The 22,759-nt window shown below is 47.0% G+C and overlaps 1 long non-coding RNA gene across 2 annotated transcripts; it reads right to left on the bottom strand.

Moving 5' to 3' along the window:
- Window positions 1-396: 396 nt before the first annotated feature.
- LOC140425737 (uncharacterized) lies at window positions 397-20,816 on the bottom strand. 2 transcript variants are annotated; one of them, XR_011947963.1, is made up of 3 exons: window positions 20,753-20,816; window positions 19,533-19,656; window positions 397-778 (listed from the first exon to the last, which is right to left on the bottom strand). It is a non-coding gene; the product is annotated as an uncharacterized lncRNA (long non-coding RNA). The 2 variants fall into 2 exon arrangements; XR_011947962.1 differs by lacking the exon at window positions 20,753-20,816 and adding an exon at window positions 20,200-20,325.
- Window positions 20,817-22,759: the final 1,943 nt, after the last annotated feature.

The raw sequence follows: 22,759 nt of genomic DNA, 5'->3' as shown, positions 1-22,759 counted from the left end.
ATTTGGTAAGGTAAACTATGTTTCTGAAAAGGTTGCGGAGGAAGAAGAAAGAAACAGAATTGACTAGGGAAATTTTGGAAAGAGATCCAACTTTTAACTATTCTAACAAACTGCACCAGGAAAGTATAATTATTATAATACAGTCATTTAGTAGGAGAATACTAGATGATAGAATACAAATATTTTTGATTATATCAGTTTGTATAAAATAAAACCACTTCAAGATGCATTTTATCTGGTACCTTAATGAATAGGATTGAGGAATTCCGAATTCAACTGCTGAGGTGACCGGAACACTAACAAGCAATGTTCAAACAGCAGTATGTAACAAACTCCAATATCTAAATGATGTACATATTGATTTATTATGACCAGTTCAAAACTAAAGAAGTCGACTTTGATTGATGAACTTCTTTTATTATACTTTGGCTGAAAATGTAGCTTTAATAATTCCATCAGAGTGCAACCTTTGCTAAATAAACAACAAATGCTCACATACACCAATTTATTTGTTCTCTACTTCTATAGAAACTCCGCTTGAATCTGACAGGATTATACTTGTTCAGTCTGAAAATCCATTGATATTTATTGCACACACACTCCAATATATTCTTTCAGATATTTAAACAGTGAAGGTGTCTTTATTGTACAAATTGTTGTTGGATTTGTCAGCGTATGAACCGATTTTGCTTCCGTATGTCCCTTGAAGCTTTTCTTTTCTGCTGAGCCCCAGATTCATCCCTCTGCCAGTGAAATAGGACTGAAGGATTCGGAAAAACTGTTACGGAGGAGAAAGAAATGAATATTTTTATACAGACAAACAATGAAATCTAAATACTTCACAATCTTTACAAAGATTTAGTTTTGGGGAATTAGAATGCCACCAGATTTCTCACAAATTGCTGATGAAAAGTCGAGGGAATATGTCAAACAAACAATCCAAAATTGATGCCTTCAGTTGAAAGTGTGATTAGTTAATAGTTATGTGTGGCTTTTATTATCATGGATATCATTTGCCTTTTCCAAGCTGAGGTAATGATAGGGTGATCGGTGTGTCAGAAGGGCTTGTCACCCTTTTGTAAATATAAATAGATTTTTAGACAGATTTGCTTAGTGCATGATTTTTCTTTGCACAATTTTAAGTCTGAAACTATAATATTCAATATAGGTAAAAGTCATGGCTTATTGATTACTCTCTCACCTTTAGATCAGAAAGTTGTGGGTTCAAGTTCCACTCCAGTGACTTCAGCCCATAACCGAGGCTACCACACTCATGCACTAGAATGCCATTCTGCTGAGGGAGTGGTGTATTGTTATGGTGTTGTCTTTAGGATGGGATGTTAAATTGAGGCTCCCTCTACCTAACAGGTGAATGTAAATCATTCCCTTAAACTATTCAAGGATATCCTGATGTTGTGAATGATGCTATAAAATGCAAGTTTGTCCTTCTTCCAAAACACAGCAGACCTCTTTTTAACTTATCGCACTGGTGTTGGTCAATTGACTGATATCTAAAGCCTCTTAGAGAATACAAATTCCTCTTGTGTTGCTCTATTCTATAAGATTGGCCTTGCAAATTTGTGTTTATTTATAATTTGACCAAGGTAGTTTGTTTTCTTACAGCTCCTTTTTCAATAATGTTCCTTGGACAATGGGTAGACAGACCAATGTGGTTTGAAATCAGATACTCGCAGTCACTGTGGTCAGCTGTATAATGTAGTGAATTGCTTTCAATCTTTCTGGGGGAAAATGTTTCATATTTATTATATTCAAGCTTATTAAATATTTAATCAATCAAAGCTTATTGAATATTTATTGTATTCAAACTTAAGTGCCCTACATACGCTGTTGAAAATACAATCCTCCAAAGTCAGCAGGAGCAACTCCAATCAAATTCGAAGACCAAATTTATTCAGTGGAAGTCGTGGTTTAACTCATCTTTAGTTGCTGGGACGCCTTATGGGGAGCATCCTATTCAAAGGAGGATGTACTCATCCTAATAAATCTGAATAATGCTTATAACTCTATATCATTGCGGATTGTAAATAACATTAAGCCCACTAGTCCAAACTTAGCAATGGAAATAACAGTGGAACTCTCTGCGTTCACCATTATGGAGTAAATGGTACTTCACTGATAGACTCAGCTTTGAAACACATGAAGGGTATGAAGTTGGGGTACTTACCCATTAAATACCCGATAAGCATACCAGAAAAAGTTAGGGTTTATCCATTTATGTAAACGTGATTTTCTTTTTTTTTTAAATTCACCACCTTAGACACCGTCCTCGCAACGCCCCTCCAGAACCCATCCAGCGCCGGGCACGCCCAGAACATATGGGCGTGATTTGCTGGGCTCCCCGAGCACCTCACACACCTGTCTTCCACCCCAAAGAACCTGCTCAGCCTCGCCCCTGTCATATGCGTTCTGTGAAGAACCTTAAATTGTATCAGGCTAAGCCTGGCGCAAGAGGAGGAAGAATTAATCCTATCCAGGGCATCCGCCCATGTACCCTCATGTATCTCCTCCCCAAGCTCCTCCTCCCATTTACCCTTTAGCTCCTTCACCGAGGTCTCCTCCTCCTCCTGCATCTCCTGTTGATCGCCGAGACCTTGCCTTCTCCAACCCACACCCCCGAGAGCACCCTATCCTGGATCCTACGTGCTGGAAGCAGCGGGAACTCCCTCACCTGCCGTCTTACAAACGCCCTTACCTGCATGTACCTGAAGGCATTTCCGGGGGGAAGCCCAAATTTTTCCTCCAGCGCCCCAAGGCTCGCAAACGTCCCATCTATAAACAGGTCCCCCATCCTTCTAATTCCTGCCCTGTGCCAGCTCAGGAACCCTCCATCCATTCTCCCCGGGACGAACCGATGGTTCTCTCGGATCGGGGACCAAACCGTAGCCTCTACTTCACCCCTGTGGCATCTCCACTGCCCTCAAAGTCGCCGCCACCACCGGACTCGTGGTGTACCTTGTCGGCGGGAGCGGCAGCGGTGCTGTCACCAGCGCTCCCAGACTCGTGCCCACACAGGACGCCATCTCCAGCCTCTTCCACGCCGCCCCCTCCCCCTCCATTACCCACTTGCGTATTATCGCCACATTGGCGGCCCAGATTAAGCAACACAGACCCACACAGATTAAGCAACGCTAACCCTCCTCTGTACCTACTCCGTTCCAGAAACACCCTTCTCACCCTCGGGCTCTTTTTCGCCCACACAAACCCCATGATGCTCCTGCTGACCCGCTTAAAATAGGCCTTAGGGATCAGGATGGGGAGGCACTGGAATACAAAAAGGAACCTCGGGAGCACCGTCATTTTCACCGACTGCACCCTACCCACCAACGACAGTGGCAACATATCCCACTTTTTAAACACCTCCTCCATCTGCTCCACCAGTCGCGTCAAGTTGAGCTTGTGTAGGGCCCCCCAGCTCCTGGCCACCTGGATCCCCAGGTACCGAAAACTCCTTTCCGCCCTCTTCAATGGAAACTCATCTATCCCCCTTCCCTGGTCCCCTGGGTGTACCACAAAGAGCTCACTCTTCCCCACATTGAGCTTATACACGGAAAAGTCCCCAAACTCCCTGAGGATCCGCATCACCTCCGGCATCCCCCCCACTGGGTCCGCCACATACAGTGACAGGTCATCAGCATACAACGATACCCGGTATTCCCCCCCACTCCGGACCAGCCCCCTCCAGTTCCTGGACTCCCTTAAAGCCATAGCCAAAGGCTCAATTGCCAATGCAAATAGCAAGGGGGATAGGGGGCACCCCTGCCTCGTCCCCCGGTACAGCCGAAAGTATTCCGACCTCCTCCGATTCGTGGCCACACTCCACCGGGGCTTCGTAAAGTAGCCTAACCCAACTAATGAAGCCCTCCCCGACCCCAAACCTCGTCAACACTTCCCAAAGGTACCCCCACTCCACCTTATCGAAGGCCTTCTCCGCATCCATCGCCGCCACTATCTCCGCTTCCCCCTCCACTGCAGGCATCATGATTACGTTAAGGAGCCTCCGCACATTGGTATTCAGCTGCCTTCCCTTCACAAAACCCGTCTGGTCCTCATGAATCACCCCCGGGACACAGTCCTCAATTATGGTAGCCAACATCTTCGCTAACAGCTTCGCGACCACGTTGAGGAGCGGGGTTGGCCGATACGATCCACACTGTAATGGATCCTTGGCCCACTTCAAGATCAGCGAGATCAGTGCCCTGGACATCGTCGGGGGTAGGGCCCCCCTCCCTTGCCTCATTGAAAGTCCTCACTAATAGAGGGCCCAGCAAGTCCATGTACTTCCGGTAAAATTCCACCGGGAACCCATCTGGCCCTGGTGCCTTCCCCGCCTGCATACTCCCCAGCCCCTTAGTCAGCTCCTCCAGCCCTACCGGTGCCCCAAGCCCAGCCACCTGCTCCTCCTCCACCCTCGGGAACCTCAGCCGATCCAAACATCGACGCATCCCGCCCCCCCCCCCCTCCTCGGTCGGGGGCTCAGACCTATACAGCCCCTCATAAAAGTCTCTAAATATCCTATTTATTCCCACTGCACTCCGCACCGTGTTCCCCCCTTTATCCCTAACCCCCCCTAATCTCCCTCGCTGCCTCCTGCTTCCGAAGCTGGTGTGCCAACATCCGGCTAGCTTTCTCCCCGTACTCATACACCGCCCCTTGCGCTTTCCTCCAATGCACCTCTGCCTTCTTGGCGGTCAACAGGTCGAACTCGGCCTGGAGGCTTCGTCGCTCCTTGATTAGTCCCTCCTCGGGGACCTCTGCATACCTTCTATCCACCGTTAAAATCTCCCCCACCAATCTCTCCCTCTCTCTCCTCTCCTTTCTCTCCTTGTGGGCCCTAGTGGAGATTACCTCTCCCCTAATCACCACCTTCAGCACCTCCCAGACCACTCCCACCTGCACCTCCCCATTATCGTTAGCCTCTAGATAGCTTTCAATACACCCCCGGATCCACCCGCTCACATCCTCATCCGCCAGCAAGCCCACATCCAGGCGCCACAGCGGGCACTGGTCCCTCTCCTCCCCTAGCTCCAGCTCCATCCAATGCGGGGCATGGTCTGAGATAGCTATGGCTGAATACTCCGTGTCCTCCACCCTTGGGATTAGTGCCCTGCTCATAACGAAGAAGTTTTTCCAGGAGTAGGCTTTATGGACATGGGATAAAAAAGAAAATTCCCTGACCCCCGGCTGACAAACCTCCATGGGTCCACTCCTCCCATCTGGTCCATAAACCCCCTCAGCACCTTGGCCGCCGCCGGCCTCTTACCCGTCCTGGATCTGGAGCGGTCCAATGCTGGATCTACTACCGTGTTAAAGACCCCCCCCGCCCATTATCAAGCTCCCTGCCTCTAGGTCCGGAATCCGGCCCAACATGCGCCGCATAAATCTGGCATCGTCCCAATTCGGGGCATATACATTCACTAATACCACCCGCACCCCCTGCAGCTTACCACTCACCATCACATACCTACCTCCATTGTCTGCCACAATGTTCAGCGCCTCAAACAACACCCGCTTCCCCACCAAAATCGCCACCCCTCGATTCTTTGCGTCCAACCCCGAGTGGAAAACCCGCCCTACCCACCCCTTTCTCAGCCTAACCTGATCTGCCACCCTCATATGAAATGAAATGAAATGAAAATCGCTTATTGTCACAAGTAGACTTCAAATGAAGTTACTGTGAAAAGCCCCTAGTCGCCACATTCCGGCGCCTATTCGGGGAGGCTGTTACGGGAACAGGCGCCGGAATGTGGGGACTAGGGGCTTTTCACAGTAACTTCATATGCGTCTCCTGGAGCATAACCACATCTTCCTTCAGCCCCTTCAGGTGCGCGAACACATGGGCCCTCTTGACCAGCCCATTCAGGCCTCTCACATTCCAAATTATCAGATGGATCCGGGGGCTTCCTGCCCCCACACCCCCTGCTGATTAGTCATCCCCTTTTCTAGGCCAGCCACGTGCCCGTGCCTCCCACACTCTCCATTCCCCAAAACGGCAGACCCCTGCCCCGACTTTCTCTCCGAGCTCCAGCTCCCCGTTGGCCAATGCAACAGCAACCCAGTTCCCCCCTGCCCCTCCCCCCCCTCCCCAGCTAGGTCCCCCCTAGCTGCGTTGCTCCCCCCATAGCACTCCCGTAAGTCAGCTGACCCCGGCCACTCCTGCCATTCCATCGACCCCCCCCCAGTGTGGTAGTCTCCTCCCCACCCCCCCTGTCAATCAGCGGGCGCTTCACTCCAACACCATCCTTCCCCCCCGGCCCCGCCCCCTTCCTTCCCTAGCACGGGAAAAAGCCCTCGCTTTCCATCAAACCGGCCCGCCCTCTCTGGCGCAGCTCCCTTTTGCGGCCTAATCCCAGCTCCCCCACCTCGGGCCTCCCATCTCCCCTTCCCCCCCAACGGGGGCCCATCTTTCCAACCACCAACACCCACACTCTCACAAAACCCCCACTTCGAACCATTTCACCCTACCCCACCCAGCACCCAAGGAAACAGTACAGAACAGAACATCCCCCAACATCCCCCAAAGCACAGTAACCCCCCCACGACATCCCCTCACAACCGACCCTCAGTCCGACTTTTCGGCCTGGATAAAGGTCCACGCCTCCTCCGGCATCTCAAAGTAATGGTGCCGGTCCTTAAACGTGACCCACAGTCGCGCCGGCTGCAGCATCCCAAATTTCACCCCCTTCCGATGCAGAGCCGCCTTAGCCCGATTGTACCCGGCCCTCTTCTTGGCCACCTCCGCGCTCCAGCCCTGGTATATACGGACCCCTGCATTCTTCCACCTGCTGCTCCGCTCCTTTTTTATCCATCTTAGGACACACTCCCTGTCTACCAAGCGGTGGAACCGCACCAATACCGCCCGCGGCGGCTCTTTAGACTTGGGCCTCCTCGCCAGGACTCGATGGGCCCCATCCAGCTCCAGGGGCCTCGGGAAGGCACCCGCGCCCATCAACGTGTTCAGCATCATGACCACGTATGCTCCAGTATCCGACCCCTCCACTCCCTCCGGGAGACCCAGACGCAGGTTCTTCCTCCTCGACCAATTCTCCATGTCCTCGAACTTCTCCTGCCATTTGCCATCGTGCGCCTCTACCTTCACCGCCAGGCCCAATATCTCGTCCTCATTCTCCGAGGCCTTCTGCCGCATCTCTCGGATCGCCGCCCCTTGGGCCTTCTGGGTCTCGACCAGCTTGTCGATCGAAGTCTTCATCGGCTCCAACAGCTCTGCTTTCAATTCCGTTAAGCAGCGCTTGGAAACTCCTGCTGCTCTTGCGACCACTGCGCCCACACTGCCTGGTCTCCTTCCGCCACCATCTTTGTTTTCCTCCCTCGCACTTTTCGCTGCACCAAAATCACTTTTTTCACCGCTCCACTCCTGGTCCAATCCATACAGTGCCGGGGAAATCGTACTGTCACCTTCCCACACTGGGAACCGTCGAACAAATGCCGCTGGGGCCCCTAAAAAGAGCCCAAATGTCCGTTTCTGGCAGGACCTGCCGAACGTGCGACTTAGCTCAGCATAGCCGCAACCGGAAGTCGTAAACGTGATTTTCTAATCGTGTGATAAGTCTTAATTACTACCAAACAATTATTAATGCTGAAATTTACTTTTTGAAGTTTTTAATGATTCAGAATTTTTAAATATATTTTTAAAAAAAATTTTTAACCTTTCTTCCTTAATCTCATGTTTCTTTCCCTCTCTATGTTTGCTTTCTGTTCATGATTTTACATTGAATAAAACAATTAAACTTATTTGATTTAGATTCTGTGTGTCTCAGTCAGGATTATTCAATTGAATTGATTGAAGAGACATGAGTGGCTTGTCCTGCTCACACAGGTCACAGATTGCTGTAGACGGCACCATGCAGAAATGGCTCAAATTATCATAAATTGTAATGCAAAAGGCCACAAAATCCAGGCCAATGATGTCTGCATGTACGTGTGAAAAGAAAAGAATATTTTTCACACAAAAATGTGAATTAGAAAGTGGGCTCAGTATTCATGTGGTGGTTACTAGCGGTTACAGATTGTACACTGTAAAATGTTTTTAAAGAACTGAGATGATTGGTGTCAGAGACAGCAAAGAAATAGGAGCTAGGTTCGGTTATTTGGCCTGAGCCGGCTGTGCCATTCACCAATTGCAGGGCTGATCATCGAATTCAACTCCACATTCATCATCAGACTTGATAATTTAGCAAGAAAGATGCTGATTTTTTTTAAACTATAGTCTTCTAGACTCGAGTTGAGATCAGCAGAAAATTATGACTAATCATAGATTTTATAGTGTTTTTGAAGAAAAATTAAAGTGCAGCATGCATGAATATAATCTCTTATGCATTTTGCAGGGTTCAAAAATAATGTAGTCTTACTGATTAAAGCCATAGTCCAAATACATGTAATGTAAGCCTACTTGTGACAATAATAAAGATTATTATTATTACGTGTTAGTATTAGTTGAATATTAATTTATTTAATATTAATTGAAATTCTGTTAAGATTTTATCCTATTACAGAAATAATTGTCGATATTAATATCAATGCAAATTCCAGTAAATAACTAATTATGAGGGGCATAAACAGGATAGACAGGAAAAACATGTTTCCCCAAACTGAGGGATTAATTACCAATTAGACATAGGAGCAGAAGTAGACCACTCGGCCCATCGAGTCTGCTCCACTATTCAGTGAGATCATGGCTGAGCTAATATAATCCTCAACTCCACTTTCCCACCTTATCCCCATAACCATTGATTCCCTTACTGATTAAAAACTTGTCTATCTCAGCCTCAGCCTTGAACATACGTAACAGGCATAGAATTAAGGATTAGAGGGGATATGAGGAAAAACCTATCACCCAGAGGCGTGTCTCGAATTCATTGCCTAAGTTGGTGGTTGAGGCTGAAACGGTATGGGCAGTATGGTAGCACAATGGTTAGCATTGTGGCTTCACAGCGCCAACGTCCCAGGTTGGATTCCCGGCTAAGTCACTGTCTGTGCGGAGTCTGCATGTTCTCCCCGTGCCTGCGTGGGTTTCCTCCGGGTATTCCAGTTTCCTCCCACAAGTTCCGAAAGACGTGCTGTTAGGTAATTTGGACATTCTGAATTCTCCCTCTGTGTACCCAAACAGGTGCCGGAATGTGGCGACTAGGGGCATTTCACAGTAACTTCATTGCAATGTAAACCTACTTGTGACAATAATGATTATTATTATAAAACACTCACTTAGTTAAGATCCAGATCTGCATCTGTAGTGCTGCAACCTGCAAGGCTATGAACCAGGTACTGGAAACTGGCATTAAAATAAGCAGCTAGTTACTTTTTTTTTCAACAAACAATTTTATTGAGGTATTTTTTGGCATTGTAAACAGTTACAGATAACAGAAATGTGCTAACATCAATATAAAACCAATACTTCAATCAAACCATACTGCACATGCCCGCTCCTCTCCCCTAAACACGACCCACCTATTTATCCCTCCTACTCTACTCTAATCTCCCCCCTCCCTCCCCCCTTCCTCCCCCCCTCCCCCCTGCTGATGTTCACTCTCCCGCGAAGAAGTCGATGAATGGTTGCCACCTTCAGGCGAACCCCAGTACAGATCCCCTCAAGGCGAACTTAATTTTTTTCCATACCCAGAAAACTTGACATGTCCGAAAGCCATAGTTCGGTCTTCGGGGGTTTTGAGTCCCTCCATGCCAGCAGCATTCGCCGCCCGGGCTATTAGGGAAGCAAAGGCCAGAACATCTGCCTCTTTCTCCCCCTGGACTCCCGGGTCTTCCAAAACCCAGAAAATTGCCACCCTTGGACTCATCACCACCCTTGTTTTCAGCACCCGGGACATGACCCCCGCAAATCCCTCCCAGTACCCCCTAAGCTTAGGACATGCCCAAAACATGTGAACATGGTTCGCTGGTCCTCCCGCGCATCTAGCGCACTTGTCCTCTACCCCAAAGAATTTGCTCATCCGAGCTACCGTCATGTGAACAACCTTAAATTGAATCAGGCCGAGCCTGACATGTTGCGGTTGAGTTTACCCTACTCAGGGCTTCCGCCCACAGCCCGTCCTCCATCTCCCCGCCAAGCTCCTCCTCCCATTTGAGTTTCAGTTCCTCCGCCTGGGACTCTTGCCCTTCATGAGCACCTTGTAGATATCCGAGACTCTACCCTCTCCTCCTTCTCCTCTAGAGACTATTCTGTCCTGGATCCCTATTGGCGGGAGGCGTGGGAAGGATGGGACCTGTCTGCGTACAAAGTCCCGCATCTGTAAGTACCTAAAGTCATTTCCCCTTAAGAGCCCAAATTTCTCCTCCAAGTCCCTCAAACTCGCAAAGTTCCCCTCCAGGAACATATCGCCCACCCTCCCCACCCCCGCCCGTCGCCATGTTCGAAACCCTCCATCCATGTTCCCGGGGGCGAATCGATGGTTATCACATATTGGAGCCCAGACAGACGCACCCAACCCCCCCCCCCCACTTGCCTCCTCCACTGGCCCCATATCCGCAGGGCCGCCCCCATTACCGGGCTGGTGGAGTACCTGGCCGGCGACAGCGGTAGGCGAGCCGTGGCCAGGGCTGCCAAACTGGTGCCCCTGCACGAAGCCGCCTCCACTCGCTCCCAGATAGACCCCGTACCCACCATCCACTTCCTTATCATGGCTATGTTAGCCGCCCAGTAGTAGTTGATCAGACTCAGCAATGCCAGTCCCCCCTCGCTGTGGCTCCTTTCAAGCATTGCCTTCTTCACCCGCGGGGATTTTCCCGCCCAGACAAAGCTCATGATGATTTTGCCAGTCCTTTTGAAGAAGGACTGTGGGATAAAGATCGGGAGGCACTGGAAGATGAACAGAAATCTAGGGAGGATTGTCATCTTTACAGTCTGCACCCTCCCCGCCAGTGACAGAGGGAGTACATCCCATCTCCGAAACTCCCTCTTCATTTGTTCCACCACCCTAGTCAAATTTAACTTATGCAACCTGCCCCAGTCCCGTGCCACCTGTATCCCCAAGTACCAGAAACTTTCCTCCACCAGCCTAAATGGCAGCTCCTTCAGTCTATTCTCCTGGCCCCTTGCCTGCACCACAAACATCTCACTCTTGGCCATATTTAATTTGTACCCTGAAAACCGGCCGAACTTCCTCAATGTTTCCAGTATATTTTCCATCCCGGCCAGTGGGTCCGACACGTACAGGAGCAGATCGTCCGCATAGAGAGAGACCCTATGTTCCACCCCCCCACCCCCCCACCCCCTCCTCCCCCCGCCCCCAGTCATTCCCTTCCACCCCTTCGCAGCTCTCAACGCCATCGGCAACAGCTCTATGGCCAGCGTGAACAGCAACGGGGAGAGTGGGCACCCCTGTCTGGTCCCGCGGTGTAGTCTGAAATAATCTGACATTATCCTGTTCGTCCTAACGCTAGCTTTTGGGGCCTGGTACAATAGTCTGACCCAATTAACCAGTCCCTCCCCGAACCCAAACCATCCAAGCACCTCCCACAAATAGCCCCACTCCACCCGGTCGAAAGCCTTCTCAGCGTCCATTGCCACCACTACCTCCACCTCCTTGCCCGTCGAGGGCATCATGATCACATTAAGCAATCTTCTCAAGTTAGCTGTCAGCTGCCTGCCTTTCACAAACCCTGTCTGATCGTCCCCAATCACCTCCGGTACGCAGTCCTCAATTCTAATCGCCAGAACCTTGGCCAGGAGCTTGGCATCCACATTGATCAGGGAGATGGGCCTGTATGACCCGCAGGATTCCGGGTCCTTGTCCCTCTTCAGTATCAGTGAGATGGTGGCTTGCGACATCTTCGGTGGCAGGGTCCCTCTGTCCCTTGCCTCATTAAAAACCCTTGTCAGGACCGGTCCCACTATCTCCGAGAACTTCTTGTAAAACTCTACTGGGTATCCATCCGGTCCCGGGGCTTTCCCCGACTGCATGGCCTTTAGGCCCCCCAATACCTCCTCTGCTCTAATCGGGGCCCCCAGCCTGTCCACTAGTCCCCTGCCTACTTTTGGGAAGGTGAGTCCATCCAGGAACCTTTTCATCTCCTCCGGCTCTTCCGGGGGTTCTGAAGTGTACAGCTTACTATAGAAGTCTCGAAATACCTTATTCAGTCCTGCCGGGTCCTCCACTCTGCTCCCCTCCCCATCAACCACTTTACTTATTTCCCTGGCCGCCTCCCTCTTCCTGAGTTGCTGCGCTAGCAATCTACTGGATTTCTCCCCATGCTCATACACCACTCCCCTCGCCTTCCTAAGTTGTTCCACGGCCCTACCCGTGGATAGCACCCCCAGTTCGGGCTGCAATCTCCGTCTCTCCCTGAGTAGGTCCTCCCCCGGGGACCCCGCATGCTCCTCGTCTATCTGGTGAATTTCCCTAACCAATCTGTCCAATTCTGCTCTGTCCACCCTGACCCTGTGAGCCCGAATTGAGATCAGCTCCCCCCTCACTACTGCCTTCAGTGCCTCCCACAGGGTTGCTGCTGAAACCTCCCCCGTATCATTCACCTGCAAGTAATTTTGCATACACTTCCGAAGTTTCTCACATATCCCCTCCTCCGACAACAGTCCTACGTCTAACCTCCATTGCGGGCGTTGGTAATTCGCCCCCCCCCCGACCTGCAGGTCCACCCAGTGCGGGGCATGGTCCGAGATAGTGATTGCCGAGTATTCCGTATTCTTTACCTCCCCTACACAGTCCCTGCTCACGATAAAAAAATCAATCCTAGAATATACTTTATGAACATGCAAATAAAACGAGTAGCCCCTTCCCATCGTCTGTCTGGCTCTCCATGGGTCCACAGCCCCCATTTGCTCCAGGAACCCTTTCAGCTCCCTTGCCATTGCTGGGAGTCTGCCCGTTCTGGGATATGACCGGTCCAGCCCCGGGTCAAGGACCGTATTAAAGTCCCCCCCCCATTATCAACTTACGTGAGTCTAGGTCCGGGATCTTCCCCAGCACCCTTTTGATAAAGTCAATGTCGTCCCAGTTCGGCGCATATATGTTCACCAGCACCACTCTTCTCTCCTCCAGCGTGCCCCTTACCATAAGGAATCTGCCCCCGCCGTCTGCGACTACGCCCTCCGCCTCAAATTGAACCCGCTTATTGATCATAATTGCTACCCCCCTGGATTTAGAATCCAAGTCCGAGTGGAAGACCTGGCTGATCCAGCCCTTCCTTAGCCTAGTCTGGTCAGACACTTTCAGATGTGTCTCCTGCAACATAATTACGTCTGCCTTTAGAGCCCGCAAATGCACGAACACACGTGCCCCTTTAACTGGCCCATTTAGTCCCCTGACATTGCAGGTGATCAGCCTGGTTGGGGGGCTCAGCTAGTTCTTTTTTGACCGACAGACACAATGAACTGAATGGCCTCTTTCTGCACCGTAACCTTTCTATGGTTCTAATTCTTTTACAATTCCCAACCCAATTTTTGGGATAAAGGGACAATTTATTAATTGACTAGTGGTATTACTTTTTAATGGAATATAAAATCTAATGTACACAATATAAACTTTGTAATTATATCTTCTATGTAGTGGGTAGACAGTGGTGTAGTGGTATTGTCATTGAACAAGTAATCCAGAGACTCAGTATCTCTGGGGACCCGGGTTCGAATCCCATCACGGCAGATGACGAAGTTTGAATTCAATAAAATTCTAGAATTAAAATTCTAATGGTGACCATGTCATTAAAAACCCATCTGGTTCACTAATGTCCTTTAGGGAAGGAAATCTGCCATCCTTACCTGGTCTGGCCTACATGTGACTCCAGACCCACTGCAATGTGGTTGACTCGCAGCTGCTTAACTAATTAGGGATGGGCAATAAATTCTCATCCAGCCAGCGATGCCCACATCCCATGAACAAATAAAAAACAATTCAAATTGTTACTAGTTGAACATCACTGGTGGCATAACTTTGGTGATTCTTGAAGACGGCTCAGGGAAATTAAATATTGTCACGGTGTGGTTTATGCTCGAGATTTATCAGATTGATTGAGACTTATTTAGTTTTTCTCATCAGTGGCAAGACATTTGAGGAGAATGTGATGAACGGTTATTGTATTACTGTACCCTTATCATCATGTAAGGTGATGTCCCCTTTCAGACCGGGCTTGGAACCCTGGGGTACTCCGCCTCCAGCTCCGCCCACCTGGGAGTTGTATATAAGGGGCCGCCTTGTGGGCGGCACCCAGTAAGCACCCGTCACGGCACCAGGCTAGTTCTTAGCTTATTAAAGCCTTCTTTACCGCTTTATTCTCTAGCGTCATTATTGAGGGCACAACAGAGATTAAATATCAAATCAGTTCCAACAACCGGGCCTTGTTCCTGCCGAGATGTATTCATAACGCAAATTAGCTTTGCACTAACCTAAACTTGTTGTGGCGTCACGCACTCAGGTCTCAAACTGGATCCAGGAGACGTAAACTGAGATTCCCTAGCAGAGATTGTTTCAGAATGATGCTGAACATTGTGCTTTCAAATTGGATCCACACAGTCCCCCATCTCCAAGTGGACACTTCTCAAACCCACCTTTAGCACAATTTTAAATGCTCAGAGAGGAGTACTTTTATCATTGTTGTTCTCCACACATTTGAACAGCTGTCTTCTGAATAGTCCAGTTATAATTCCAGCCAAATATAAAACAAAAATGCAATTAAATGTAAGTTTTGCCTACACTAATTAGGAGACGCTGCCACTTCGACCTCTGGGAGGGCAGGGGGCCCAATGTCCACACTCGAAGCTAGCCACACAGTATGAATTGGCCAATAACTGCCAGGAGGTGGCAGAGTGACATCACGCCATGAGAAAGGGAAACAAAACAGGGAAACTTGGAAATGACTGGTAGTCGTCTGAACTGGAAATATATAAGCCCAGTTCGGACCAGTCCCATTCACTTCCAAGTCTTACTGGCTTTGGAAGTGGTGGAAAGGGCTGCAGTGCTCTGACAAATCAATCCTCCCATAAATCAGCACCTATTGAAGCCCCGAAGAAGATGGTTTATCGAGGAATGGCTGAGGGAAGATCCAGGGAGGGAGATGTAATCGAGCCTGCGAGACTGGGTAACGTGGCATGCCGGGTGACTGAACTTGACAGGAGCCAAACTGTTGATTTCCTGACTGTGGGTTGAGATACAAGGTGGTGTATTCGCAGAGTGTCAGACCGTCCTCCATTAGCTAGTGGATTCCCACACATAATACATTTTCATAGCATGAATACTTATTAATATAAAACCTCTTTTAAATGACATCTACGTTCAAGATAAAGTTAACGGCACAGGAGAGCCTTGTGGCACCTGGTTCATGTTCATTTCAAGGTTTTGCGCACCAGTCAGCTTTGTGCAGTTTTGTCTGAAGGCAACAGATTTCCTCATTGAACTCTACACCACAAGGGAGAGGAGCAGAATTCCAGCTTGCCTGGAGGGCCACGACCAGCAAGGGAAGGACAGTGAACAGAGGGGAGATAGTGTGTGGTGAGGTTGACAGCATGGCGGAGTGGAAGAAAGAAGAGTCTGGTATCCTGCATATAATAAGGGATGGTGGAAAAAGTCAGGCAAGGTAAGAAAATGAGGGGCCTAAAGGACGGTGTCAGTAATGTTCAAGTGTGTCCATGTCAGGATATTGGCTGGCAGAGTCCATCCAGGACCTTGAGCTCACCTTCGACAATTCACTTAGCCCTGTTGAAAGGGATCTCCAATAACGCCCTTTACAGTGCATAGGAGGGAGGGCCAACTGAGCCTACAAGTCACCATGCCCCCCAGAGTGGCAAATATAACACTGAACACGAAAATGAACGTTCAATTAAAAGTGAACTTAAAAACACAACATTTTTAATTCCACAATAAAGAAATGCCCTAATTCCCTTGAAACCGTAATTGTGTGCCAACCATGAGGTGTGCCAGTACATTTAGGTCTCTAAGTTAGTGTCAACAAACAACAATGATGCACACATGAACAAAGTGTAACCAATGTATTACAAAATACTTACAAGTGAAACTTAAATTTGAAAATGCATGCTATCCTGTGCCCTTATGTTAATGGTAATAGACAGGAAAGTTGTGATGAAGAGCCCCCCTATTTAATCAACAGGCTGTTTTGTAGCTCAATCATACCTGTTTGATTGTCAACTAACAGTAGGGGTGAAATCTTTTAATTTTCATTGTAATCACATGGGAACCAGCAAAAAAGCAACAGAGCGTAGGTGGGTACACATTTCCTATTCCAACACTGGAAACAGCATGGCACAGATACAATTCTGTTCTCAGGGTGGCCACAAGGTTCAGCGATGTTTCCCTGCAAGTTCCCATCCAGGCTGCTGGGGCAAGGATGTAGTCATGTTCCTCTGGGCCAGGAGGAGGTGAAGACTTCAGGAGATGAAGCAAGTCTGGACGGAGATGATAATGGGAGGGGGGGCTGGTCAGTGGTCTTGGAGTTATCCCTCAATGCACGCTGCAGTACCATAAGTGGGTTAATGACCCTCATGCAAGCTGCCAACATGAGTGCATCATGCATCGAATATCCTACAGGTCTATATTTGTCTAGGAGTTGAATGTAATCTTGGCAACTCAATCATTGGCACAGTAACATTGTTTTCTGGAGGCTAGATAGTGTGAAGGTTCCCATTCCGTGAAAGTTAATGCCTGCACTGCTGTTTCTGCGTGGCCGCAGGCTGGAGCCTCAGAGGTTGCATCATCGTATAATTTTCCCTACACCCTCTACCAGTGCAGATACTCTTATGTTGGTGGTATCCATTCACATGGAGATTCAGCATAGATGCACTCGAGAAGCACACGGAGGCTGTGACAGCCAGGCCTGCTGGCAGTGTGAGAACTGTGGGCAGCCAGGCCCATGTTCAGACCCAAGTTGATGAAGTGCCTCTGGAGTCATCATCAGGCAGTAGATGCTGGAGCTGTGGCATGAGGTGTTGAAACATTTCCAGAATTTTCAGCGGCTACGTGCACCCACGTGCGGACAATGACAGGGTCTATCCAGGCAATGGGCGCAGCCATGTCTCAGGCATGTGCACACTTAACTTCATCCATTAAGACATTGGAGACCCTCATGGAGAACCTTATCCAGCAGACAAGTCAGTGAATGCAGGCGTGCATGCCATAGCAATTTCCATGGGTTCTCGGGAGAAATGGCTGGGCAAGGAGTGGTGGGGGGTGGGGAGGGAAAGGTTGGTCTGGTCGTGTGAGGTTCCTGGAGTCTTCATCAGTTCTTCAGACTCTTCAAGGAGGGAAATGTAGAGGAGTGAAATGGAAGAGGAGTGGCTACCTTCCACTCTGGGCTCACCTGCCAGGGTGCTCGTGCTGTGGACAGTGGTTCCTGAGCTCCTCTGTCAGTTACACTGGTGCCTCATGTAACTACAATGACAGAGTAGGGTTCTGCCCATGTTCAGATGTCCCTCAGCTTGCCGGAGCTCAGTAAAGTCATCGAAAACCACAGGGTGCCAAGGTCAACAGCTTGTTTCCATCTTAACTGCAGCACAGTGGCAGCACCATATGGTGATTTCAGAGGGGCAACATCTATACTCGGGATACAATTTCTGTAAATACTTGCCTCTTTGCAACCCCCCTGTTCTCCAATAAATGTGGAATGTTGCAAAGCAACAGTAATTGTTCGATTTCTTCCATTATGCTGGACTTTTACAACACTCCAGTTAGGCGTCAGCTGGAATATTGTGTACAACTCAGGTTGTTACACTATAGGAACATTGTGAACACATTGGAGAAAGTGCAAGAAGAGGTTTACAAACTGGTTCCAGGGATGAGAAACTTCAGTTATAAGGATAGGTTAGAAAGATTGAAACTATTCTCTTTGGAGAGAAGAATGCTAATCAGAGATTTGATCCGCTCTGGCAGGTACCTCATCTGCACATAAGAGGCTGGTTGTGCACCCTCCACCTTCTCCTCCTTAGTGTCCCCTTTGAGACTAATGTTCCCGGTGTGTAGTCTCCTAAAATGGCTGATTCCCGATTAGAATGGTCAAACCCCGATCTAAAATGGCGAACGAAAGAGGCTGATGGGAAAATCAGCCAACAGGACTCAAACGGACAGCTGCAGGTAAAACAGTGTATTCGCCTCTGGGGAAGTCGGCCCAAACCGATACCTGCAGCCATCAACATCACAACAACCCAGCCATCTGCATATTAAGCAACCATCCTCGGGAACAATTGCTACACATTAGCAACATAAAGCCGATCCAGACCTTTCAGCGCCAGCAGGGGCTGTGACAAAAGTAGGTAGGCGACCACCCCCCGATCAAGGAATCGCCCCATTATTGGAGCATATCGAACCAAGTGATTGGGACCAAGTCCAATCACTTGGAACCAGGTCCGAGGTCCGCCCGAGAGGCGGGAAGCCCCTGGGGACTATAAAAATAGGGGCCAAGTTCAGATCGCCCCTTCTCTTCCTGCTCGCAACCTTCGAGACCCTTCGACAAAGAAAACAGTAAGTCTTACTCCAGCGATCGCTACCAGATAGGTGCTCCTGACTATCAACTTGTACCAGCTTTGAATCCCGCAGGCTCAGACCCAATTCGAAAGACCATTCGTTTCCCTGACCTGGTGGGCCATTTCCAAAGTTAAGTATTGGCCTTTAGTGGTAGGTAGTAGACTAGAAGTAGGATTATTGTATAAGTATGTATTGCTGTATATAATAAATGATCATTGATTTAACTTTTACTAAGCGGTGTGCTGCATTATTAATCATTACTTGAGCTTGAACCACGTGGCCTTATCAGAAAGATACCTGGCGACTCGTGAGCAAAGGTGACAGAATTAGAGCTAATAAAACTAAGGCTAATAAGAGCAACAGGTGGTCCTGGTATTGCCGTTGTCCGACACCTGGTGACTGCAGCTCTCTCTACCTCTCTGATACTCCTTCTCACTGGAGGTCTCAAAGCCTGACTGAATGATGCCCATGAAAAAATAGCTGCACTCATTTTCCAGGACCTTTCTCCTCACCTACACTATTCACACGTGCCACGTCTGAGGTGGCATTGAACTGGTCTGTCCCTCTGTGTGGCAAATTTGTTTCTGCTCCTGATTGTCTCTCAATGCCAATGCTGTTCCAACCTACCTGCCAAACCAGGTTAGCATTCACAATAACTACTGTCTGGTGGCAGTACTGACCTCCTGCTAGTTGAATGCCATAATAAACCTGGCAAGGTTTTAAAGCCCCTTGGTTCCTATACATACTTTGTAAAATTGGTAAAATAAAAGTTAAACGGGCTTAATTACCTTTCCCCATTGTATGCATTTGAAAAAAATGTAGAATGTCACTTTTAAATATTGAAATTTGCTGCTGTGAATATAAATTGTAACAGTATTTATTTTTTTAGTGAGATTACGGAGGATACAATTGGGTCATAACGTTAACACCAAACATTTCTATCCTCAACTGTATCATCTTGAGTTACTCTTCCTTTCTCATTTAGTCTCAATCTAATGTAAAGTCTTCTGAGTAAAGTTACATTTCCATCCTGACATTTCAGGGCTGCACATTACTTACCAGGTCCCTATTTTGTTGTTCATCTAAAGATTTCCATCCACCTTCAGTGATGACTGGCTCCGCAGTCACACATACCAGCAGGAAAATGGATGCACAGATAATGAGGAGCTGAATATTTTTCATCCTAAAGCACAAGACATTTTTTTAAATATGTAGAATTTAGAAATTGCAAGTGATCAGCTGTAGGACTGAAATGCAGTGAATGAAATGTTATTCAAATCAGTAACAGGACCTCCTGGACTATAATATTCCCCAACCTGAACGGATAACATGCAAACTTTTATAAATTAATGATATTTGCCAGTTATAACTGCGCTGATAAAATAGAGAAAAAGAATTGAAACAAAATTAAATGTTTGCATTGCACAAAGCAGAATACAAATGAGCATACCAATATATTTATATAATCCACCTATTTAGAATATTGTACCATCATAATATACATATATATGCAATATTCTAATTGGGTGAATTAACACAAATATATTAATAAAAGGGAGCAATTGTAATATATATTTCACAACGGCCAAGTATAACAGATCTACATTTCATATTAGCACAATGAGATAATGCTAAAAATTGAATTTTTGCACAGAGGAATTTGAAGGCAGATAATAGACATTGAAACAAATAAGGAATGCATAAGAAAAGAAAGACACTTTGTTACCTGTCTCGGAGATTGAAACTTGTTTATTAGCCAAGGCCCTGCTGCCTCTGATTTTCAATGTGTAGAATTGCTCCAATTTATACACTCTCTCCAACCCACTCACTGATATATCAATGACTGAATGACTCACTAATCACAGGCAAAATGCCATTCACAGATACCCAGACCAGACAGACTTTGAAAATCTCAGAATTTATTCTCTGTCTTTGTAGACAATATTTAAAACAGATGTTCCCAATGAATATATAGAAAACCGACATTATTCACTGAAAATATAAATACAGATTAATGAATACTGCCATTATAATTTTAAAACATCAATTAACCAGCCAGTTTTATGACTTCAATCATAGAACCATTTCTTCTGAACATGTAGATATATTGACAGTTTTGAATATTTTATATAGTTTTGATTAAAATAACACATACGTCTTATAATTTACGCATTTCTATTCTAATTTTCTTTGAAGCAACAGCACTAATTCTGATAGACTGGGAGTAAGAGCAGAGTTATCACTTCAAACAGTAGATCAGAATCTGAAGAACATCGTACCTCTGAGTGCGCCATTAGGCTCGTCGGTGATTGGGATTATTTTTCTACAGAACCAACAAACCAGTTGAGTTTTCATTATGGGAGGTTTTCAGTTCTACAATTTATTTCTCAGCTGCACCATCTGATGGTGAAATATTGCAATTAAAACAAGATAGTTGAGGAGCATGGTGAGGAAAGTTGGGAGATGTGGAAGCTTTGTTGGGTGTGCTGATCAAACTGGACTCAAATTATTTTGGTAACTGCACGTGCAAGGCAGCACTGGGATTATAATTGTGCATTCCATGCCTCCAATAATCATCCCATCGAAGGGGATCTTTTACAAATTTATCTTCCAGCCCTTCCTACAGATTGAATTGTTGTTGATCTGAACTCTGGATCTGATTACACATGTTCATGGAACAGTTTTTTGGGTTGTTTGTTCCCCAGAATTCATTTCACAGGATTATTAAATGGATTTAGGAGGAAGACGTCCAGCTCATTATATTCATTGCGTCTTTTCAGATGCAGCCTTTATTTGCTTCTCATGAGCCAGTGTCCTGGCTCAACCATTCCTTTTGGCATCCATTCCAGTAATTAATCCTCTTCCACGATTTTAGATATTAAATAGCTGTTGTTTTAGACAGACGAATGACATTTCTAGCTTCAATTCATATTTTAGAGAGGACAGAAAACTGCTAACTAAAACAGCTGAATGCTTACTTGCATTAAGTCATTAAAGAGAGAGGATGGATATATCGACTCAACTTAAAGCAAAATACTGCAGATGCTGGAAATCTAAAATAAAAACAGAAAATGCTGGATGAACTCAGCAGGTCTGGCAGCTTCTACAGAACTGAAGGGCCATTTAGATCTGAAATGTTAACTCTGTTTCTCTCCGCAGGTGCTGCCAGACCTGCTGAGTTTATCCAGCATTTTCTATTTTTATTTCAGATATGTTAGCTTGCTACAAACTGTATTACACACCAAAACTGTTTTATCTCATGCAGTCTCTACAAGGGAAATGCATGAACTGAAAACTTTGGGGAAGTTACAATGAGGACTGAGTATAAGATCTCATGGGGTTCAAAATAGGCAGACAACTAGTCACAAGGAAGTTTAAGCCAGTTTATTAAGAAACAACAGTTTAGATATGATACATTAACTAAACAGAAGTATATGAACTATAACAGTTGGAAGCAGTTGGCAGTGTGTTGATTTCAGTCGAAGTGTTAGGCAACTCTTCCCTTGATCTTCCTCCTCCTCCTCCTCTGGTTCAACTTCAATCTGAAGAAGGCAGCTGCCCAACAAGATCTGCATCCTCCCCGGCAACTCAGTATGACATCCTCATACATACATGTAGTAGCTGAACCCTTTAAGGGGCGATCTTCATGTGACCCGCTCGTCCAGTCGGTACCTAGCTCATGGGATCCCCCGAATAGTGTGCAGGCTTTTGCTCAGTTCAATCCAGGAGGCAGACTGATAGCATGGAGGCCGCAATACTCTGTAAATAGCATGTTGTGTAAATAAATGTTTGTTGTTTGTGACTAACTGGTGGAGCCAAGTTACTGCAATATCCTTTTGGGGGACTGGTAGCTTACCCAGTGTCAATCACCTATTGGAACTATTCTGACCAGCAAAAACCACCCATCTTGTCCATCACTCTGCACAAGGTCAGCTTTTCTGTTTACATGCTGCTGAACGTCATCTTGGTATTTTTTAAACATTTGGGAAATAAGGCGGTACATAGGACACCACCCTAACAACTTAATAATGTCAGCATGGCTAAACGAAGTGACCATGCTTGTTTCCACAGACTGTTTAAAAATTATTGCCTTTTTAGAAAGATTTTATGGGGATGTTATATTATTCAGAAAATTCTTGTTTATTTAAGATTCCAATTTCTGACATGAAGAATATTTTAAAATGCTGCAATTTGCCAGTAACTACAGCTTCACTAACCAGTAGAAAGCATTTCGGAAAGATTCTCCAGTCCCCCAGCCGGGTGTTTCGCAGCAGTACGCCATTCGC

The sequence above is a fragment of the Scyliorhinus torazame genome, chromosome 6 (genome assembly GCF_047496885.1).
Source record: "Scyliorhinus torazame isolate Kashiwa2021f chromosome 6, sScyTor2.1, whole genome shotgun sequence".
In the NCBI taxonomy this organism is placed as follows: domain Eukaryota; kingdom Metazoa; phylum Chordata; class Chondrichthyes; order Carcharhiniformes; family Scyliorhinidae; genus Scyliorhinus; species Scyliorhinus torazame.
Note: the sequence above shows the minus strand (reverse complement) of the source record. Positions and strands in the feature narration are given on the sequence as shown.